The 23,367-nt window shown below is 35.8% G+C and overlaps 1 pseudogene; it reads left to right on the plus strand.

The window, feature by feature from the left end:
- Window positions 1–1,028: 1,028 nt before the first annotated feature.
- Window positions 1,029–14,783, plus strand: LOC135365291 (olfactory receptor 2T8-like; annotated as a pseudogene).
- The last annotated feature ends 8,584 nt before the right edge of the window (window positions 14,784–23,367 follow it).

Below are 23,367 nucleotides of genomic sequence, written 5' to 3' on the forward strand. Positions count from 1 at the left end.
TTGACAATATTCTAATTATGAGGAATCACTGGAAAGTAGGAAATGACTTGTCCCAGGAGATAAGGACATCCCCAAGTGCATTCTCCAGTCCTATTATAAGGAAAGGGGTTCTATCCATTATCTCCACAAGTCTATAGTTAACCTCATGGAATGGGGTACACTCTGACTTTTAAGGAGCAATTTTGTTACCCAGCCACATAGAATTGATTAAGGTGACAGCTGAGTTACACAAATTGTTTTGGAGTCCATCCCATTGTCCAGATGTTTAAATAATCATATGCCCTAAAGGTCTCTTTTATTATCCCCACAGAGTAACAAGCAAGAAGATTGTCTATATCTGAACTGTTATGGCAATCCCTCTGAAGTTAACCTCAAGTTGTCTAGCTTAGGCAAATAACAAACATTTAAAGCCAATCTAAACTCGAATCTAACATCTAAACAGATACTTTATTGAAACACATTTTTCTCTCTAAACTTACACTCATTTCCAGAGATAGCCAAATCAGGACTCTTTGTTTGAAAAACAAGTCCATTTTTAACAAAATTAGCCGAATTGTTTACATAAGCTCAGCAAGAACACTGATTGATTATATGGATCCTTTAAAATCTGCTTTGCTGGAACTTTTGATAAGGAATCTCTAGACTGAACTTTTAATAGCCTTTTGAGGCCAGAGTCAAGCCAAACATTTGTCATCAGACTTGCCTGCAATACCTGTAGAAGCTGTATTCCTCCTCTAGAGGTCACCAATATACCCTGCACCTTCCAGGAAGTGACTTCTTTACTCACCTGGTCAGGCTGCTGGGAAATCCGTAACAAGATATCAGGCCAAATTCTCAAGGGGCTTTATTGGCTTCAAAAACTCAACCTTAATTCCTTAAAGCTGTCTAATCCTATCCAGGTCTATGCAGTTCTATTTTAAACATGACATTCCAGTCAAAGCCTTAGTAATATCACCCGTGTTTCCAATGGTGTCCTGTTGCCGGGAGAACAGATTCTCATGGAACTGACACAAATTATTATAATTGCCATGGAAGAAAGAATACTCACTGAGTTTCGAATTCTGGAGGGTTCAGGTAGGGAGAAAAGATAAATGCTGAAATTTTTTCAGAAAGGAATATTTTGTCATTTTCTTTAATTCATTCAGTCCTATGTTTTTAATATTTATTTAGTTTAAACACAGCTTTCCCATTAGTTCTGGAAATTCTTACCCAGGTCAGTTTAAGATTTTAAATATATCAAACACATGTATTTGTCAAAAATCCTGTCAGCTCAGGTCATGATCCTGGGATCCTGGGATCAAGTCCCACATCCAGCTCCTTGCTCAATGGGAAGCCTGCTTCTCCCTCTGCCTGCCACTCCCCCTTCTTGTGTGCTCTCTCCCTGACAAATAAATAAAATCTTAAAAAAAATATTTTTTCTATGAATCTTCTTGAAGGCAAAATACATTTGGCAAAAGCATCAGAACAGTAACAATACATGACAAAAAAATCAGAAATGGACATGGTTAAAGATCTGTTCTCTAAAATAGCTGTAGCATTTACCCATACAATACAACCTAAGGTTTATCACTACTGTTTTGACAATGCTGTCCAAGTAATTTTACATGCCAATAAATAAGCCAAATTAGTAAAAAAGTCTTCATCTACAATGTAAATCTTGTAAATTTGTTGAAAATCTCAGAAAGTTTAAAGCACATGCCTAAAACATATTACAGAACATTATAAATCTCATATTTATATTTAACCAAAGTGACAATAAGAGATTCTAGAGGAAATCATATATTTGGTAGCAATAGATAGAGCCTTCAACATTGAGAATGTTGTTTGTTTATTTGTTTATTTGTTTATTTATTTATTTATTTATTTATTTAAAAGTAGGCTCCATACCCAATGTGATGCTTAAACTCAAAACCCTAAGATCAAGAGTTGCATGCTCTACAACTGATCCAGACTGGTGCTCTGAGAAGTTTTAACTTCCTTAAGTAATAAAAGACCTGGTAAAAACAAAACATAGATGGACTGGTTTTTTTAGGTAGTTGAAGAAAAAAAAAAACTGGTTTTCTGGGCAGAAAAATGAGAAGAAAAAGCTTTCTGTAAATTTTATTATCAGGAGCAGACTAGCAATCCAAATAAACTTTATCTTTTTAACAAATAGAAAAGCAGATTTTCAAACTTATACCAATGTACTTTAAAATCCATTCATTTTCAACCGTACTCCTGATCCCTTATAACAAAATTTCTAAAGATTTCCCTTCACAAACCTTCTACAGCTTTCCTTTTCATTCAGAATTCATCCTAAGCCTTTTCTTAGCAAACAGTTTCATTTTAGGACAGAATAACCTCTCCCCCATCTTGATAATATGTATCCCCATTCTTTATATATTTTTATTATAAATAAACATATTTTCTTGAGTACAGAATTGGCTTCTGTTATTGCCATCAATTTTAATTACATTTAGCAGAATTTAAATTCTTAGAAACTTTAGTCTCTAGTGAAAATTAAGTAGTAACCAATTGTGAACTGTCACTTACACAAGAATTCTTTAGATCTGAAATTCATGAATATATTTTAATTCTAAAAACTTAAGATTTTCTCTAGTACTGTTTTTCAAAAAAGCATAACACATGGTTACCAGCAGATCCAAGTATCTTCAAAGTCTCTGCAATTAGCAGCCAAAAAGCACAAAACTATCTTCAGTAATCAATACTTTACTTGTTTATCTTATTTGGAAAAGACTTTATTACCCAATGAACTCAATCAAATTTATCATTTAACTTAACAAATCTTCAAAGAGTCAGGATACCAAAGATTTTGAAAGCTATTAAAAGTCTTATATATAAATATGTTCATGTATTTAACCTACCTGTTTTTTGACTATTATCCATTAAAATATTTGAGACAGACAAAATTAACCATCATTTTAATTCATCTTCTTGATGACAAATTGCAACAGAGATCCCATGAGCTTATTTGAGTTTTAGCAAAACTTGGTAGAATAAAAGTTTTATATTTAATGCTGATAACTCCAAAGACATGTCTACCTTAATTAAACTAACAATCTTAAATCAGTTTAAATATAAATATGTTGCACCTGGTTTCACTTAAAGGTCAATCAATGTGTTCCCCACTGTCAAGGAAAAGGAAGGGGCAGTTAAAGTCTAAAGGAACCCTTGGGACCCTGAATCTTGATTAAGTATGTCCTCCAGGTTGAACCTCATAAAGAGGTGGCCCAACAGCTTGGGGTGCTCTTTGCTCCTTAATACCAAGCATAGGAAGAGCACCAGCCAATAACACTGGAGGCATGAGGATGGTAGAGGAGCCAGTTATGCAAGCTGCACCCATAGTAGGGCAGAAACAGGAGGGGGAGATAGAGGCAAAAGAGGTGAGGTGCCATCAGCAAGACTGGAGGAAGATAACAGTCCAGAGTGCAAAGAAATTGGACTCCAAGTAGCAAAGCTGGTCAGCTCGTTCAGAGGAAGAGACACATATTTTCTATCCACCAACAAAATGTGAAAATAGGCAACACATGTTGGGCTGGAGAAGACAGGGAACTTCCCCAAAACAAAAGGAGTTTCAGGAGCTGCTTGGGAGTATTCCTTAAAGTCCCTGTCTTGAGGTAGATAGACCAGATAATTGGCTCCAATTATCATAGCCATAAACCTAGAAGTGAATGAGGGAGGAAAGCCCATATACAATGATAGGCAATATTCATCCAGTTCTCTCAAAACATATTCCATATCTGACACACAAAAGAAGAAGCAAAGAGGAGATGAGTGATTCAGGAAAATAGAGGGAGACATGTACAGGATCTTGGCAACAACCAGTTTACAAGAGAGACAAGGTGGAGGCACATAGAAAACATGACAGATCATAGGTGACTTGGTGGATTAACAGAAGTAGAAGGGTTGATGCAGCTGATCTGATGGTGGATCGAAGGGTAGAGGGTAAGGAGAGTGGTGTCCTTAGGCCACCTAAAGGAGGATGGACAGATCAGCATTTTGGTACTGGACCATAAGGGTCTAACCATATGGGATTTTGGTCCATTTTTCCTGACACCCACAAAAGTGTTCTAACTTATAAACGGTATTAACATTTAAGGACCCATTTATGGCCATTTTTCATCATCCTCCAGAGAACATTGAAGCCAGGCATTATTATAGAAGAAGATGAGGTGCTTCTTTAAATCCTGTTGTCCAAATTGACTCCAATGTGTTAGCAGGCAACCCAAGAGGGAATCCTTTGGGACTGAGAAAGGTGATCCCATAGTCAATCCCTACAAAATGAGGAAAGTACACTAACAACCTAGAAGTCCATTACCAAGATCCCCCTCAGTTTCCAAATAGCATCACCTCGAGAATATTGCTGAAGTTTCCTGGGATTTAGAGAGGTGGAAGACACCTCTCTTGACCACTCTGACACCTTTTTTCTACCTGAGAAGGGTGTTGACCTCCTTTCACTTCCCTATTGCATCCTAGGCTACAACAGGTGCTGGTGAATGGAATTAATACCACAAAGATTGGGACTTCTTTCCATTTTGAGGGAGTCAATATATTTGGTAACCAATAACAATACCATTTGTGAGCCTCTAGATCTAACATGAATGAATGGGGTAGAGGTCCTGGCCTTTGTGAAGAAGGGGCAGCTATTTTATATCATAGTACGAATCATATACCTAAGCTGGAAGTACTTTCAATCTGAGGGCAATCTCTGCTTGCACCACCCTCATAACATTAATATAGTCACCAACCTAGAAACTTTCTTAGCCTCCTTGTCTCAGAGTTGTTTATGGAAGTTTTAGCGGACTGGCATTATTGTTTTAGTTATTGGTCACTGATGATTGAAAATCTTCAGCCATACTCTGTCCCCAGAGACTATGGGGTGGGGGACATAGTTCTAATCCTGTAACCCTCTAAACACATGGGTCATTACTCTGCAGATTAGCCCTCATCCTGAAGTTATCTTGGGGCCGCATCTTGAGTCACCTCAATAACATGAACTCAATAACATGAACTTGGGAGTGACAAAGCAGGCTCATTATAAAAAACAAACAAAAACTGCTAGTATATATAACTGAACAAATTTCAAAGGTTTTAGGAACTTTGTGTGGGAAACAGGTGATCTTATGTATAGTACTGCAGGCATTTTTTCAAACTATTACAAAAATTAAGCATATCCTTGTCGATAAATAATGACCCAGCTAGCCATTGTTGAATATCTGTGTGGTATATTTCCAGGCTACTTTAAAAAATCATCTCCTGAGTTGGTGATAGGGAAAGAGTACCATCATGTAAGAATAGAATAAGGCAGAGACCTAATCATCAAAACTGTTACATTCAATTGATGGGATAGTTTGATTAGTTTAGGAAAATTTCCATGTCTTAATTTTCTAAATTCTTGATTTAGCAAACAATTATTTCATTGGTCTTAATATGTGGTTTTACAATTTTTGTTGAGCATATAGGCTTATTTTTAAATTGTTAAATATTTTAGGTTTAGGGAAATAATGAAGATATCCACTGAAGACTTTTAAGAACATGAAAACTTTTTTTTAAGTAGGAAATAGTACTTTATTTTATTTTATTTTTATTTTTTTATTAACATATAATGTATTATTTGTTTCAGGGGTACAGGTCTGTGATTCATCAGTCTTACACAATACACAGTGCTCACCATAGTACATACCCTCCCCAGTGTCCATCACCCAGCCACTCCATCCCTCCCATCTCCCTCCTCTCCAGCAACCCTCAGTTTGTTTCCTGAGATTGAGTCTCTTATGGTTTGTCTCCTTCTCTGCTTTCATCTTGTTTCATTTTCCTCCCTTCCCCTATGACATGAACATGAAAACTTTTGATTAAAATATGATTGTACAAGATAATATGTTTATAGATGCTTGCATTAATACAGAATATCATGCCCCCCAGTTCTTTTTCTGAACTAATCACATTGAATAATCACACTGAGTCCCAGTGAATATATCTTCTTTTGATAACTATTAATTATTTTTAGTTTTTTAAAAGTATTAAATTAACTTATTGATTAAAGTCTTAAGCTCCGTTTGAATAATTTTTTCTACCTATAAAACAGGCCCATTACATTCAAGCAATAGGATAGTTTGATTAGTTAAGGAAAATGTTTTTATTTAATATCTTAATCTTTGAATTGTGTTATTTAACAGACAATTATGTCCCGAGTTTTCTTTTTTTATTTAAATTTAATTAGCCAATATATAGTATATCATTAGTTTTTGATATGTCAGTGATTCATTAGTAGTGTATAACATCCAGTGCTCATCATAATACCTGGCCTCCTTAATGCCCATCACCCAATAAACCCATCTGCCCACCCACCTCCTTGTCTGAACCCTCAGTTTGTTTCCCAGAGTCAAGAGTCTCTCAAGGTTTGTCTCCCGCTCTGATTTCTTCCAATTCAGTTTTCCCTCCCTTCCCTATCGTCCTCTGCACTAGTCTTTATACTTCACATATGAGTGAATCCATATAATTATCTTTCTCTTATTAACTTATTTCACTTAACATAATACCCTCCAGTTCTAGTCATATTGATGTAAGTGGTAGGTATTCATTCTTTCTAATTGCTGAGTAATACTCCATTGTATATATGAACCACATTTTTTTTATCTATTCATCTGTTGAAGGGCATCTTGGCTCCTTCCCCAGTTTGGCTTTGGGGACATTGCTGCAATGAACATTGGGGTGAATGTGCCGCTTCTTTTCACTACATCTGTATCTTGGGTGTAAATACCTAGTAGTGCAATTGCTGTGTTGGAGGGTAGCTCTATTTTTAACTTTTTGAGGAACCTCCATATTGTTGTCCAGAGTGGCTATACCAGCTTGCCTTTCCACCAGCAGTGTAAGAGGGTTTCCCTTTCTCCACATCCTCACCAACATTTTTTGCTCCCTGTATTGTTAATTTTAGCCATTCTAACTGGTGTAAGATGATATCTCATTGTGGTTTTGATTCGTATTTCCCTAAAGACAAGTGATGTGGAGCATTTTTTCAAGTGTCTGTTAGCAATTTGTATGTCTTCTTTGGAGAAGTGTCTCTTTTTGTCTTCTGCCCATTTCTTGACTGGCTTATTTGTTTTTTGAGTGTTGAATTTGATGAGTTCTTTATAGATCTTGGGTACCAGCCCTTTATCTGATATGTCATTTGCAAATATCTGCTCCCATTCTGTAGGTTGCCTTTTAGTTTTGTTGACTCTATCCTTTGCCGTGCAGAAGTTTTTTTTGTCTTGATGAAGTCCCAATAATTTATTTTTGCTTTTGCTTCCCTTGCCTTTAGAGACATGTCTTGCAAGAATTTGCTGTGGCCAATGTTGTAGAGTTTACTGCCTATGCTCTCCTCTAGGATTTTGATGGATTCCTGTCTCACATTATGTGTTTCATCCATTTTGAGTTTATATTTGTGTATGGTGCAAGAGAATGTTCCAGTTTCATTCTTCTGTAAGTGGCTGTCCAATTTTCCCAGCACCATTTATTGAAGATATTTTCTTTTTTCCATTGGATAGTCTTTCCTGCTCTGTAGAAGATTAGTTGACCATAGAGTTGAGGGTCCATTTCTGGGCTCTCTACTCTGTTCCATTGATCTATGTGCTTGTTTTTGTGTCAATAGCATACTGTCTCGATGAGCACAGCTTTGTAATAGAGTTTGAAGTCCCGCATTGTGATGACCAAAGCTTTGGTTTTCTTTTGCAATATTCTCCTGGTGATTTGGGGTCTTTTCTGGTTCCATATAAATTTTAGGATTGTTTGATCTAGCTCTTTGAAAAATGTCAATGTTATTTTGATAGGGATTGCATTGAATGTGTAGATGGCTCTGAGCAGCATAGATACTTTAACAATGTTTATTCTTCCAATCCTTGAGCATGGAATGTTTTTCCATCTCTTTATGTCTTCCTCAATTTCACTCATAAGTGTTCTGGAGTTTCTAGAGGAGAGATCCTTTACCTCTTTGGTTAGGTTTATTCCTAGGTATCTTATGGTTTTTGGTGCAATTGTAAATGGGATCAATTCCTTAATTTATCTTTCTTTAGTCACATTATTAGTGTATAGCAACACAACTGATTTCTCTGCATTGATTTTTTTATCCTGCCATGTTGCTGAATTGCTGTATGAGTTCTAGCAATTTGGGGGTGGAGTCTTTTATTTTTTTCACATTAAGTATCATGTCATCAGTGAAGAGAAAGAGTTTGACTTCTTTGCCAATTTGAACGCCTTTATTTTCCTTTTGTTGTCTGACTGCTGAGGCTAGAACTTCTAGTATTATGTTAAACAACAGTGGTGAGAGTGGGCATCCGTGTCATGTCATGAGTTGTCATTCATGACTTTGCAATTAACCCTGAGCATATAGGTTTATTTTAAAAATATTAAGTGGTTTAGGGATTAGGACAGTAGCATAAACCTGTTGAAGACAATTTGGAATACAAATCCCTCTTCAATTTACATATGTTAGGAGAGCATAATATATTTGTAGCTGCTTGCTTTAACAGCTGACTATTACTTCCAGTTCTTTTCCTGACATGGACATAATATATTACCTCTCAGTGACTATTTCTTCTTTTGATACCTATTTTTACCCATTCTTGTTTATAATTTGTCAGTCATTTTAAAACTGATAAATAAATCTGAAACTAATATAACACTGTGTGTTAATTATATTTGAATTTTTTAAGCTAACTGATTAAAGTTGTAAGCCTATATTGCATTTGATTTTTATTTTCAACTACAGAACAGGCTTATTATCATGAATTATCATAAATATCCCTTTGGCTAATGCAATTGATCTGTTTGTGCCTGTCAGATTACTTAAGTACATTAAAAAATAATTCACAGTTGGTTAAACTGAGAGGTGTGTTATACTTCCTTTCCTTTCCTGTGGGAAGTTCCAAAGAGTTCCATATCTACAGCAGCTTTTAATTTTTGCAGAGCTGTGAGGACTAGATTAAAAGCAAGAGCAATGATCTCAAGACTTAATTAGTTGTGATTTCATCCAGAATATTCCTGGACAGGTGCTGAATACTGCAAGAATAATGAGAAAGTCTACCCACCCAGCTCATGTGATTGTGTATTAAAGGTGTTCCCACACATTAATTTTGGGAGAATATCATACCACCAAAGTCTCTCCAATACCTAAATTGTTCCTCTTTATGTATTGCTTTTAGCTGGAGACATGGCAAAGTTTTTCACCAACAGTGATAGTTCTTTTATTTTTTTTAACTGTATTTTTTAGTAATTTCAAAAGACTACTTGTAAACATGATTAAGATATATACAAATATCAATACAATGAATTCTCTTGTACCCCTCTTCTGTTCTAAATGATTTTCTCCTTCCTGAGAGATATCTGCCATCATGATCACTATGCTAAACTTCCCCTTAAGTATTACCACAGCAAAGTATTTTTGCCATCTGCAACCAGGGGGATTAAAACAAAAACAAATCAAAAAGTTATTGTTCAAGGGTAGGAAGCAAGATGGCGGAGGTGTAGGAGACCTGGAAATGACCCAAATCAACAAAATCATGAATGAAAGAGGAGAGATCAAAACCAACACCAAAGAAATACAAGGAATTGTAAGAACATATTATGAGCAACCCTATTCCAGCAAATTAGATAACCTGGAAGAAATGGATGCATCCCTAGAGATGTATCAACTACCAAAACTGAACCAAGAAGGAACAGAAAACACGAACAGACCTATAACCCCTAAGGAAATTAAAGCAGTCATCAAAAATCTCCCAACAAACAAAAGCCCAGGGCCAGATGGCTTCCCAGGGGAATTGTACCAAACATTTAAAGAAGAATTAAAACCTATTCTTCTGAAAGTGTTCTAAAAAATAGAAATGGAAAGAAAACTTCCAAACTCGTTTTATGAGGCCACCATTACCTTGATTCCCAAACCAGACAGAGACCCCATCAAAAAGGAGAATTACTGACCTATACCCTTGATGAACATGGATGCAAAAATTCACACCAAAATACTAGCCAATAGGATACAACAGTACATTAAAAAGATTATTCACCGTGACCAAGTGGGATTTATCCCTGGGATGCAAGGTTGGCTCAACATCTGCAATCAATCAATGTGCTACAATACATTAATAAAAGAAAGAACAAGAACGATATGGTCCTCTCAATAGTTGCAGAAACAGCATTTGATGCAGTACAGCATCCTTTCTTGATCAAAACTCTTCAGAGTATAGGGATCGAGGGTACATACCTCAATATCATAAAAGCCATCTAAGAAAAACCCACAGTGAATATCATTCTCAATGGGGAAAAAGTGAGAGCTTTCCCCCTAAGGTCAGGAACATGGCTGGGATGTCCACTCTCACCACTGCTATTCAACATAGTATTAGAAGTCCTAGCCACAGCAATCAGACAACAAAAAGAAATCAAAGGCATCCAAATCGGCAAAGAAGAAGTCAAACTCTCACTCTTTGCAGATGATATGATAGTTTATGTGGAAAATCCCAAAGACTCCACCCCAAAACTGCTAGAACTCATACAGGAATTCAGTAAAGTGGCAGGATGTAAAATCAATGCACAGAAATCAGTGGCATTCCTATACACCAACAACGAGACAGAAGAAAGAGAAATTAAGGAGTTGATCCCATTTACAACTGCACCCAAAACCATAAGATACCTAGGAATAAATCTAACCAAAGAGGCAAAGGATCTGTCCTCAGAAAACTCTAAAATACTCATGAAAGAAATTGAGGAAGACACAAAGAAATGGAAAAATGTTCCATGCTCATGGATTGGAAGAACAAATATTGTGAAGATGTCAATACTACCTAGAGCAATCTACACATTCAATGCAATCCCCATGAAAATACCATCCACTTTTTTCAAAGAAATGGAACAAATAATCCTAAAATTTGTATGGAACCAGAAAAGACCACGCATAGCCAGAGGAATGTTGAAAAAGAAAAGCAAAGCTGGCAGCATCACAATTCCGGACTTCCAGCTCTATTACAAAGCTGTCATCATCAAGACAGTATGATACTGGCAGAAAAACAGACACATAGATCAATGGAACAAAATAGAGAGCCCAGAAATGGACCCTCAACTCTATGGTCAACTAATCTTTGACAAAGCAGGAAAGAATGTCCAATGGAAAAAAGACAGTCTCTTCAACAAATGGTGTTAGGAAAATTGGATAGCCACATGCAGAAAAATGAAACTGGACCATTTTCTTACACCACACACAAAAATAGACTCCAAATGGTTGAAAGGCCTCAATGTGAGACAGGAGTCCATCAAAATCCTAAAGAAGGACATAGGCAGCAACGTCTTCGACCTCAGCCGCAGCAACTTCTTCCTAGAAACATCACTAAAGGAAGGGAAGCAAGGGTAAAAATGAACTATTGGAACTTCATCAAGATAAAAAGCTTTTGTACAGCAAAAGAAACAGTCAACAAAACCAAAAGACAACCGACAGAATGGGAGAAGATATTTGCAAATGACATATCAGATAAAGGGCTAATATCCAAAATGTATAAGGAACTTATCAAACTCAACACCAAAGAACAAAGAATCCAATCCAGAAATGGGCAGAAGACATGAACAGACATTTTTCCAAAGAAGACATCCAAATGGCCAACAGACAAATGGAAAAGTGCTCAATATCGCTCGGCATCAGGGAAATCCAAATCAAAACCTCAATGAGATCCCAGCTCACACCACTCAGAATGGCTAAAATTAACAAGTCAGGAAAGGACAGATGTTGGCGGGGATGTGGAGAAAGGGGAACCCTCCTACACTGTTGGTGGGAATGCAAGCTGGTGCAGCCACTCTGCAAAACAGTATGGAGGTTCCTCAAAGAATTAAAAATAGAGCTGCCCATTGATTTTAAGTGGATAATAACATAGAAGTATCTCAAATACATGCAATATAAAATATAAACTTCAATTCAAAATTGATGTAACAGAAATTTTAGTATTTTATTTTTTTTAAATATTTTATTTATTTGACAGATACAGCGAGAGAGGGAACACCAGCAGTGGGAGTGGGAGAGGGAGAAGCAGGCTCCTCGCCGAGCAGGGAGCCCGATGTGGGACTCGATTCCAGGACCCCGGGATCATGACCTGAGCCTAATGACTGAGCCACGCAGGTGCCACTATATGTAGTTTTTAAAAAAGATTTTACTTATTTATTTATTTGCTCTGTGGGAAGCCTGCTTCTCCCTCTCCCACTCCCACTGCTTGTGTTCCTGCTCTCACTAACTCTCTCTCTGTCAAATAAATAAATAAAATCTTTAAAAAAATAAAAATAAATAAATAGAATAAAAAACTATATACATATGCCATATATATATTATTGAATTAAACCATGATTGTGATATGCTCATTATTGTGTCTTATTTATAGCTATTTTGATGCACAGAATATCTGTATCATTTAATGATACTCTGGGTATTGCTCATATATGCTAGATACTTAAAACAATGTAATATTTATGAAAGGTTTTGCACATTTAAAATTTTTCACTGCTTACCAATTAATTTACATAAATAGTAAATAAGGATTTGCTATCTTATAGATTATGAATAAATTCCAATCCTAAAATCTTGGTAATCATTAATCTATTTTAGTTTTTGATAGAGTGAATTTGTAAGGGAAATACAAACGTTACATAAATATAAAAAAGAAATCATTTGCATATACATCTAATTCTACTACCATAGATACTTACAGATAAGAAAAATGAAAGCCTGAGGCTTTAGGGAATATATAAATAATCTCTGAAAATAAAGGAGATTCTCCATGTTTTATTTGCAGGTAATGCTATATTTCAGAGTAAGTTGGACATAACTTGATTTAAGCAGGTCTTAATAAACCAGTTAGATAATTAGTCAAATTACCAGTTAATTAAAATGTGATTAATTTTATAATTAATAATTTAATCAGTTAATAAATTAATCTACCTCCTACCTTTGAGGATGTATGATTACTGGTAACAAAATTCAAATAAGTAAACCCATTTTTTATGTTCCTTAGTGTTATAAACATTTATGAAATTGACTTTTTGTCATGCACACATTTAATCAAATTCAGCATTTTGCGAGTACATACTAGGTATAAAAATTAACTCTTGCAAGGTCTCTACACTGAGGTAAGTTCCCTCTAATCGTGCGTAAACACAATGATAATATGACCAATATGGTGGTAGGTGCTTTGTTGCAATATCTGTGGTAGCTGGAAGCCTGGCATATTGAAACCATGTACTAAACACACATGTAAAATAGAGAAATATAGCCATTTTGTGTCTCTCACCTGAAAACTGAGTTATAGTAGTTTTATATTTATTTTTCTGTACTTTTTAAGTTAAAACAATTTCTCACGACATCAAAGAAAATCTTGAGACATTAACTTAAACATATGAGAAACATGAAAAAGCCATAGCCATAATTAAGAGATATATCACTTTAATATTAACTAAAAGGCATGACTATGAGGCTCTTTCAACACAGAAGTACACAAATTTTAGAAAACTGGGAAGGCATAATATTTCCTAACACCGTGAGTAAATTATGTGTGACATACTAACAAGATATACAGAAATAACAGAAGTGTGATGTGTACTAAAAGATATACTTGTTATGCAATTTATTTGGATTAAAAATATTGTATAATAATAACAGAGATGTATGATAGGATGCTAAGGCAAACATCTTGTCATGAAGTGAAAGATTAAAGACATAATTATTCCTCCAAGTCTCATTTTTTTCTGTCGTTTGACCACATCTTCTTAAATAAATGCCTAACCTTCCTTTCAAACAACTCTGACTCCTTATAATTCCTTGCCTTCCAGGCATGAACTGAGCCATGGAAGATGCAAATGACACCACACAGTATACTTCATTCTTTTAGGGCTCTTTAACTGCACTCAGACCCATCTGTTCCAATTTTCAATGGTGCTCATGCTCTTCCTCATCTCCTGATGGGCAATGCCCTCATGATTGTGCTCAACCATGAGGACCCCAGCGGCACACACCCATGTACTTCCTGCTTAGCCAGCTCTCCCTCGTGGACATGATGCCGGTCTCCACCATAGTCCCCCAGATGGCAACCAACTACCTGATGGGCACCAGGTCCATCTCTCCTGCTGGCTGTGGAGCCCGGAGTTTACTGTTTCCCATGCTGGGAGAGGGTGAGTGCTTCCTCTTAGCGGCCATGGCCTATGACCGCTATGTGGCCATACGTCACCCCCTGTGCTACCCCATCCTCATGAATCAGAAGCTCTGCTTGCACGTGACCACAGGCTACTGGCTTCGGGGAGGGGTGGATGGGCTGATGCAGCCTGGTGCCACTCTGAGCTTCCCTTACTGCCATTCTCGAGAAATCAACCACTTCTTTTGTGAGGCACCCACACTCACGCACCTTGCCTGTGCCCACGCTACCTTTTTTAAGTTTTTCACGTATGTGTGCTGCCTCCTGATGCTCTTGATCCCTCTGTCTCTCCTTTTGGCTTCCTACAGTCTCATCTTGGCTGCTGGGCTCCGCATGCGGTCCACTGCAGCTCAGAAGAAAGCGTTTGTCACCTGCTCCTCTCACCTGGCTGTGGTGGGGCTCTTCTGTGGCCCTCTCCTACTCATCTACGTGTGGCCCAAATCCTACCGCTCAGTGGCCCATGACAAGGTGGTCTCTGCTTCTTACACCATCTTCACACCTGTGTTGAACCCCCTTATCTACAGTGTGAGGAACGAAGACGTCAAGGGGGCTTTGAGACAATGGCTAGAGAAACATTTTCTGGGACGTCTATAGTGAGAGGAATTGGATAAACTGGCAGCAGCCAAACGGGATCCATTATGAAATTTGTTATATCAATATATTTTGTTCTCACTTGGCCAGTTTTCACTATTGAAAAATTTATTTACTTTATATTTAGTACATTAAAATTTACATTTGTCCTGCTTTCATACATCCTTATAGTATTTTTGTTCTGGACTTTGGACCTCAGCAATAAGAGTAAATGGCTGAGGCACTGTAAGTAAAAGATATGCTAGACATTGATAAAATAAAGATTTTCAACTTTTAATGTGCATGGGCCCTGCTCATTGGATCTCAAGGAAACCAAACTTTAACCATTACCAGAGTCAGCAAATTCAATTTCAGACCTTGGCACCAATTGTACATCTGATTCATTTATAAATAACCTAAAATGGAGCATATTCCAAGCATATGGCTAAGTGTAGAACCTCCCTGGTCCCATGAGACTGAAGTCAGACAGTCCTGCAGATAAACTAAGTCCTAAGTTTACAGTCCTAAGATAAGGTCTATAACTTTCTGAAATACCTTTCACCTAATGATTTGAACATTTCATGTTTTATGTCCTTAGTAAAGACTGTATCCCAGGCAGTTGTCCTAACCTGGACTGGAAAAACAAAACCAAAAACAGAACAAAAACAAAAAAAAACCCTTTCTTTTAGAGATTTTAAAAGTTTGTTCATTTTGTGTCAACAACTCCAACTCTGTGTGTGTGTGTGTGTGCAATTTTGAGGATGGATTATTTAAAGAGTGAATAATTTATTTGAAAAAAGCAATGTACATCTCAGTTTCATATAATTTTGATATAATAAATTTCAAATAAAGTTAAATGAATATGAAAAATATATAAAAATCTTGTAGGAAATATTGTCATAATTTTTGCTAGAAGAGGATTTTCTGAGGGTATATGTGAGTTAAAAATCATTATGTACAAGGTAAGTAGATTGACCTGTGTACATTTAAATATGTAGCAATCACTGGCTGGCATAATCAGTAAAATATATGACTGTTGATCTCAAGGTCATGAGTTCAAGACCCATAATGGACATACAACTTAATTAAAAAAACATACAATAATCATGAAGAGTGGAAGTGAACATCTCTCTCTGAAAATAAGTAACACTAATTAAAAAATAATTCACACATGATAGAATTAACCACATAAATCAACACAGACAATAGATTTATTCATAATAGTAATTAAGATAAAAAAGTCCCTTTTCCCACAGATTAAAATAAATATTTTCTATTGACTTATATAGATAAGAAATCATCTTTGTTCCCAATGAAAGCCCTAGGGTTGAAAGTTTCATCTTTGTATTTCAATAAGGGACATAAATCTAATGGCTTGGGAGAAGTCTTATAATCTTTCTGCAACTGTTGATTTGCAAGTTTTAGGATAGTTAATTTTCCAAAAAAAAATTTTGTCTTTTTTTTTTATTTTATTTTATTATGTTAGTCACCATACATGACATCATTAGTTTTTGTTGTGGTGATCCACAATTCACTGTTTTTGTATAACACCCAGTGCTCCATGAAGTACATGCCCTCCTTGATACCCATCACCGGGCTAACCCATCCCCCCACCCCCTTCCCCTCTAAAACCCTCGGTTTGTTTCTCAGAGTCCATAGTCTCTAATGGTTCAACTCTCCCTCTGATTTCACCCCCTTCATTTTTCCCTTCCTTCTCCTAATGTCCTCCATGCTATTCCTTATCTTCCACAAATAAGTGAAACCATATGATAATTGACTTTCTCTGCTTGACTTATTTCACTTAGCATAATCTCCTCCAGTCCCATCCATGTTGATGTAAAAGTTGGGTATTCATCCTTTCTGATGGCTGAGTAATATTCCATTGTATATATGGACCACATCTTCTTTATTCATTCATCTGTTGAAGGGCATCTCGGCTCTTTCCACAGTTTGGCTATTGCGGACATTGCTGCTATGAACATTGGGGTGCATATGGCCCTTCTTTTCACTACATCTGTGTCTTTGGGGTAAATACCCACTAGTGCAATTGCTGGGTCATAGGGTAGCTCTAGTTTTAAATTTTTGAGGCACCTCCACAATGTTTTCCAAAGTGGCTGTACCAACTTGCATTCCCACCAACAGTGTGAGAGGGTTCCCCTTTCTTCAGAGTATAGGGAAAGAGGGAACATTCCTCAAGTTCATAAAATCCATCTATGAAAAACCCACAGCGAATATCATCCTCAATGGGGAAAAGCTGAGAGCCTTTCCCTTAAGATCAAGAACACATCAAGGGTGCCCACTCTCACCACTGCTGTTCAACATAGTAGTAGAAGTCCTGGCAACAGCAATCAGAGAACAAAAAGAAATAAAAGGTATTCAAATTGGCAAAGAAGAAGTCAAACTCTCTTTTTCCCAGATGACATGATACTTTATGTGGAAAACCCAGAAGACTCCACCCCCAAATTACTAGAACTCATCCAGCAATTCAGTAATGTGGCAGGATACAAAAAAATTTTTAAAAAGAAGGACCTATACCCTACATATTTTGATTCTAAGGAAGTGGCACATTTAAAATGAAGAATATCAAATTTAAATGGTCTCTTGCCAAAATTCTTAAAATATGAATTTTAACATCTGAATGAACTACTGAGTCTATTTCTGTAATTATCTCACATCATCTCAAACAAAAGAACATATCTATATATATTCAAGGTTTTTTAAAAAAAAATGCTGTTCCATATTGATAAGTACAAGATTTTGTCCCAAAGAGAATGCCAGGTCCTTGAAACTGAAATGTTAGAATAAAATTCTTTGTTCCATCATCATTCTCTCAATTAAAATTAACAAATTAAATTACTGGAGAATGATATGCCAACTATGACAGCACACATCAGTCTCAAACATAATTCATTCTAAAAGAATACAATGTAAAAATAGATACCCTATTCCAGGCTATGTAAAATTATATGCTTTAGGCTGCAATCATTTGAAAATTATTTGTGGTAGTGGAGCTGAATTACTCACATATTGGGATATATGAGTCCATGAAACAGTTTATGCTGATAAGTTGTTATAGATGTATATATATGCATTTATATTTATATATAAAGTATATATAAGTTATCTTGGAGATGAATCTCCAGATCGCACTTGAGATGCCCCAACTGACACAAAAATGAGGTGTCTGTCAAATTTTGCCTAACAAGCTTTACGAGGAAAATAACTTAGTATTGTTATTTTAAACCACTGCCATTTGCACTTCTTGCTATACAACAATATTAACTACAGCATATTTTCATTCCTGGAAGAGGCATGGACCCAAAACTAATACTAAAATTGTGTCATTTTTTTCATAGGATCAGTTTGCAGTCAGAATTCAAAAACAAACCAATAAGCCAAAAGCAAAACAAAACAAAACTCAAACTGTTAGCAGAAAATTAAGGGCCTTGAGAAAACAGTTGCTGAACCTAATATAATGCTAAATGTTCATTGAACTTGAACTAAAAAAAAATGAATAAAAACATCACTCATCATCAGGGAAATGCCAATCAACACTACAATGAGATGTTACCTCACACCTGTCAGAATGGCTAAAATCAATAACACAAGAAGTATAAATTGTTGGCGAGGCTGTGGAAGAAAAAGAATCCCTAATGTAGTATTGGTGGGAATGCAAACTGGGGTCGTCACTCTGGAAAACAATATAGAGGTTCTTCAGAAAGTGAAAAACAGAACTACTCTATGATCCAGCAATTGCACCACTAGGTATTTACTCAAAGGGTACAAAAATACTAATTTAAAGGGATACATGTACCCCTTTGTTTACGACATCATTATTTATAATTGCCAAGATATGGAAGCAGCCCAAATGTCCATCGATTGATGAACGGATACAGAAGTGGTGTATAGATACAATAGAATATTATTCAGCTATAAATATGAATGTCAACAGATACAAAGTGATTGAAAGTCGCATATGCATCACAATGTTTATAGTAGCAATGTCCACAATAGCCAAAATAAGCAGAGTCCAGATGTCCATCAACACATGAATGGATAAATAAGAAATGGTATATACCATATATTGTTGTTGTTATATATATATATATATATATATATATATATATATATATATATATAACCCATCCATCAAAAAGAATGAAGTTTTTCCATTTGCAACAACTCTATAGAACTAGAAGGTATTAGGCTAAGTGAAATAAACCAGTCAGAGAATGAAAATACCATATGATTTCACTCATATGTGGAATTCAAGAAACAAGACAGATGAACATAGGGAAAGGGAGGGGAAAAATAAAATAAGATGAAATCAGAGAGGGAGAGAAACCATTACAGACTTAACAATAGGAAACAAACTGAGGGTTGCTGGAGGGAAGGTGGGTGGGGGGATGGGGTAACTGGGTGATGGGCATTAAGGAGGGCACTTGAAGGAATGAGCACTGGGTGTTCTATGCAACTGATGAATCACTAAACTCTACCTCTGAAACTAATAATACACTATCTGTTAATTAATTGATTTTAAATAAGATTTTAAAAAGAATGAAATCTTGCTATTTGCAGCAAATGGATTGAGCTAAAGAGTATAATACTAAACAAATTAAGTCAGTCAGAGAAAGACAAGTATCATACGATTGCACCCATATGTGGAATTTAATAAACAAAAAAATGCACAAAGGGGAAAATTAGAAAGAAACAGACTTAATTATAGAAAACCAACTGATGGTAACCCGAGGACAGGTGGGTGGGTGGATGGGTGAAATATGCAAAAGGAATTAAGAGTACATTTACCTTGATGAGCACTGAGTAATATACAGAATTGTTTTTGTTTTGTTTTGTTTAGAACCGTTTCATCACTATATTGTACATCAGAAACTAATATAACTTGGTGTTAACTACACTGGAATTAAAATATAAATGATAAAAAAGAAGCTGTATAGGATATAATTCAGCTTATGTGTTCTTTCTTACCTCCCAGTCTCTTTTCATTGGGGTTCCTGGAAGTGGTTGAGACTTTCCATGTTTCCAGTTCCTGTGAGACACAACTATGGATCTATGTAGTGCTTGCCAGTCCCCATCTTGCTTTCACATCTTACATGAAGGTCCCATTCATGAGATCCAGGAAGGCACATTGTCCAGATGTCTCCACTTCTCAAAGTGATGGAAAATTGCTGTGGTTGCTCATTTTTCTCTACTTAGCTCTTTGGTGTTCCCACCTCCTATTAAATTAATTTTCTGAACCTCTTTACCTCTGCTTAAAAATACATAAAGTGGTTTCCACTTTGGTAACTGGACATTTCATAAGAACCTTCTGTTCTTATGGATGAGGAAATCAAGCACAGAAAAAATGTTTTGAAAGTGACAAGCTGCTCAAGCATTACTTCTCATGGTTATGGAAGAAGCAACAACAACAACAACAACAAAGCTATCTCTAACATCCTTTGCTTGGAATTGATAAAAAGACAATTTCAGCCACACAGCATTGAACAAAACAAATAATTACATGTCCTGGCTCATACATTTGGAGTGGACACTTCACTCCTCTCATATAGATCAGAAGAAATCAGTGAATATTTGTAAAATAATATTCTTTTATGCAAAGATTCCAAAAGATTCCAAAAACATTCCTTCAAGAAGGTGACTGAGAAAACCACTTAGCCACAAGAAGATAATTTTCTACAATTATGGTAAGCAAGCAATGAGATATTGGAAAGGGGAGGGAACATTCCAGAGGAATGAACCAAGAGGAATGGTAAAAAAATGAAAAATATGCTCCAAGGAAATAGAAAAGTGCCTTTACTTATGACTGTTCTTCATCTACAATATAAAAGGCACCCACATATCTGCCCATTGAGATTTGAGAATATCTGATAACAAATTCCTGTGTTTCTCCTGCTCTTCTTTATAGGACTGTTAATTGATGTTATCAGGACCTTGAAACACCAAATGTTTTGCGTATTTTGATGACTTGCATTTCACAGGTCATGTAATAAGAAAAATCATTTCTAGACCTGCTTCGTACATCCTCATCACATGGCTAAATGCAACTTTTGGTTGTCTCCTTTTGGGGGTGTTGAACTTATTTTGTTGGAGAAAATTAAGTGAACCAAACAAGGAGAGCTTGTTGATTCGTGATGCTGGTTAATAATCTTGACTTCCTTCTTCTGGACTAAGAATCGTATTGCACTTCCCTTGTCCTTGAAGTATGGGATGGTCTGTAAAATATCAGGGAAATAAGCATGTGTAACACCTGGCTAGATGATTTAAGATCAAATAACTGTCCTTCCATGTCCTCTTTTCACATGCCACAGACTGCTGATGTTTACAGCAAGAGAAGTATCATTAGCTGCTTCTGAAGAGATGCAAGTTCAAAGATGATATGTGGCATGATCAAGAATTCCATCTTTTTAATTTTATGATGTGGGGACTTTTAAGCCATTGTTGGTTAAGCAGCATGGACTATATGTTTTCCAGTCTCTAGACACTTACACATTCATTGACTTATTCCTGGCTCAGACATTGTGTCATTTCAATGAGAAAGTGCGGGTGTATAATTATAAATATATGTATATGTAAATATATATTTTTATATATAAAGCCAATTCGCACATAGTCTCTGACATAAAATATGTGAACATACTGAAGTGAGATATAATAGAAAATTACATATATGGAAGAAAAAGTTCATACACTTTTCTCAAATTTTTTGAATTAATTAGGAGTACAAGAATAAAAAAGGAATTTGAAAAATCATATTTTTAAAAATATTTTATTTATTTGACAGAGAGAGTGCACAAGCAGGGGGAGCAGCAGAGGGAGAGTGAGAAGAAGGGATCCCAACACGGGGCTGGATCCCAGGACCCTGGATTCATGACCTGAGTCAAAGGCAGCCGCTTAACTAACTGAGCCACCCAGGTGCCCCCAAAATCATAATTTTCATTAAGGTTTCTGTCCATGTGCTGTATATAGTTTTAACACTGTTGTTTTGAAGTGTAAACAAATTTTATCTTTTCAGCTTTTCAAAATAGACACTGAGTCTATCAAAATAAACTAGGCTTTTAACTTGTGTTGACTATGCCCCTCTTCAATAAAATCCCCATGAGAGACAGGAAGTGATCATGGAATGTAGGAAGTTTCTCAAAATTGTAGATATTCTCAGCCTTTGAGGCTCCACATAACCTCTCTCCTCTCCAAAATTATTCTCATTTATAAATTTCTTTCTTCCATGAGCAAACATTTTTTTAAAGATTTATTGATGGATTTAAAGAGGGGGAGGGCAGGCAGAGAGAATCCTCAAACAGACTCAGTGTTGAGCATGGAGCCTGATATGGGGCTCTATACCAAGACCCAGAAAAAGGAATCTAAGCATAAGTAGAACCATATATTTAACAAAATGATATAAAAATCATATGATCATCTCAATAGGTGCAGGAAAAAACATTTGATAAAATGCAACATATTGTCTTGATAAAAACTCTCCAAACATTAGTTATAGAAAAAAAAAAACACACATAATAAATCAATACTAAAAATGCTGAAAACTTTGTTTCTCTAAGATCAGAAACAACACAAGAATGATCATCTTAAAATTTCTATTCCATATAGTACTGAGAGTTCTAGCCAGAACAATTAAGCAAGGAAAAAATAAAAGATATTCAAAGTAGCATTATCTTTTAGTATAAATACAAGCATGTATATCAGACTTAATATTCCCAGGATTTCTACATTAAACACCTCAAGATAAATATTACTCAGGAAGTAATGTTCTATTATTTTTGTCTTTCATCTTACAGTCAAAATTTTAATATAAAGATGTAATGTAGGAACATACAAATAATTGAATAGATGTGTAGTCTTACTAATTTTATTGAATAGTTTCCTTCTATTTAAATGTAATTTCCCTTCTGTTTAAATTTAAGGACATAATCTGAATGTTTTATTCATGTACTGAGAGATGTGACAGAAAAATGAAAAGAATATTTTTCAAACTATTTAAGGCAAATTAGTGCTGTATAATGAATTTTCAAAATCTTGACAAATGTAAAATGGTAAAAAAAATTTGAGCATATTGCATTCACTAGGTAATGTGCATGGAAGCCTTTCTTTTACCTGGGAGACAAGTTTGGGATATGACTGTGTTTATAGCTAAAGACTTGGTATCTAATGATGACAGCATCTTCTATAATTAGTCTCCAAACTTCTAGAGGTTAGGATGGTGTAAACTGCATGTTACATCTCTTTACTTACACTTAGTATTATTAGACAGGGAATATTTAATGTCATATAGAGAGAAAGAGACTATAACTTTATAAGGGTAGCACAGATTTGGAAGATTTTACAGGATATGTAACATTTGTCTTCCCACTTTTAAACATAGCGTTAGGAAGCTCACCATTAGAGTATACCTCTTTGGATTCAAGAACAGATTTCATTCAACATTCTGGATGGCATAGAAGGTATCATTTTATCTATCATTCTAGCATCATGGAAGGATATTCCAGATGCCTGATTGACCAGTTAGGCAAAGATTCTTAAAAGATGGTTGTACACCTGGGTGGCTTAGTTGGTTAAGCAGTGGACTCGATCTCAGCTC

Source organism: Mirounga angustirostris, unplaced genomic scaffold (assembly GCF_029215605.1).
Source record: "Mirounga angustirostris isolate CCGP_5_RB_7025 unplaced genomic scaffold, mMirAng1.0.hap1 SCAF_7, whole genome shotgun sequence".
Classification (NCBI taxonomy): Eukaryota; Metazoa; Chordata; class Mammalia; order Carnivora; family Phocidae; genus Mirounga; species Mirounga angustirostris.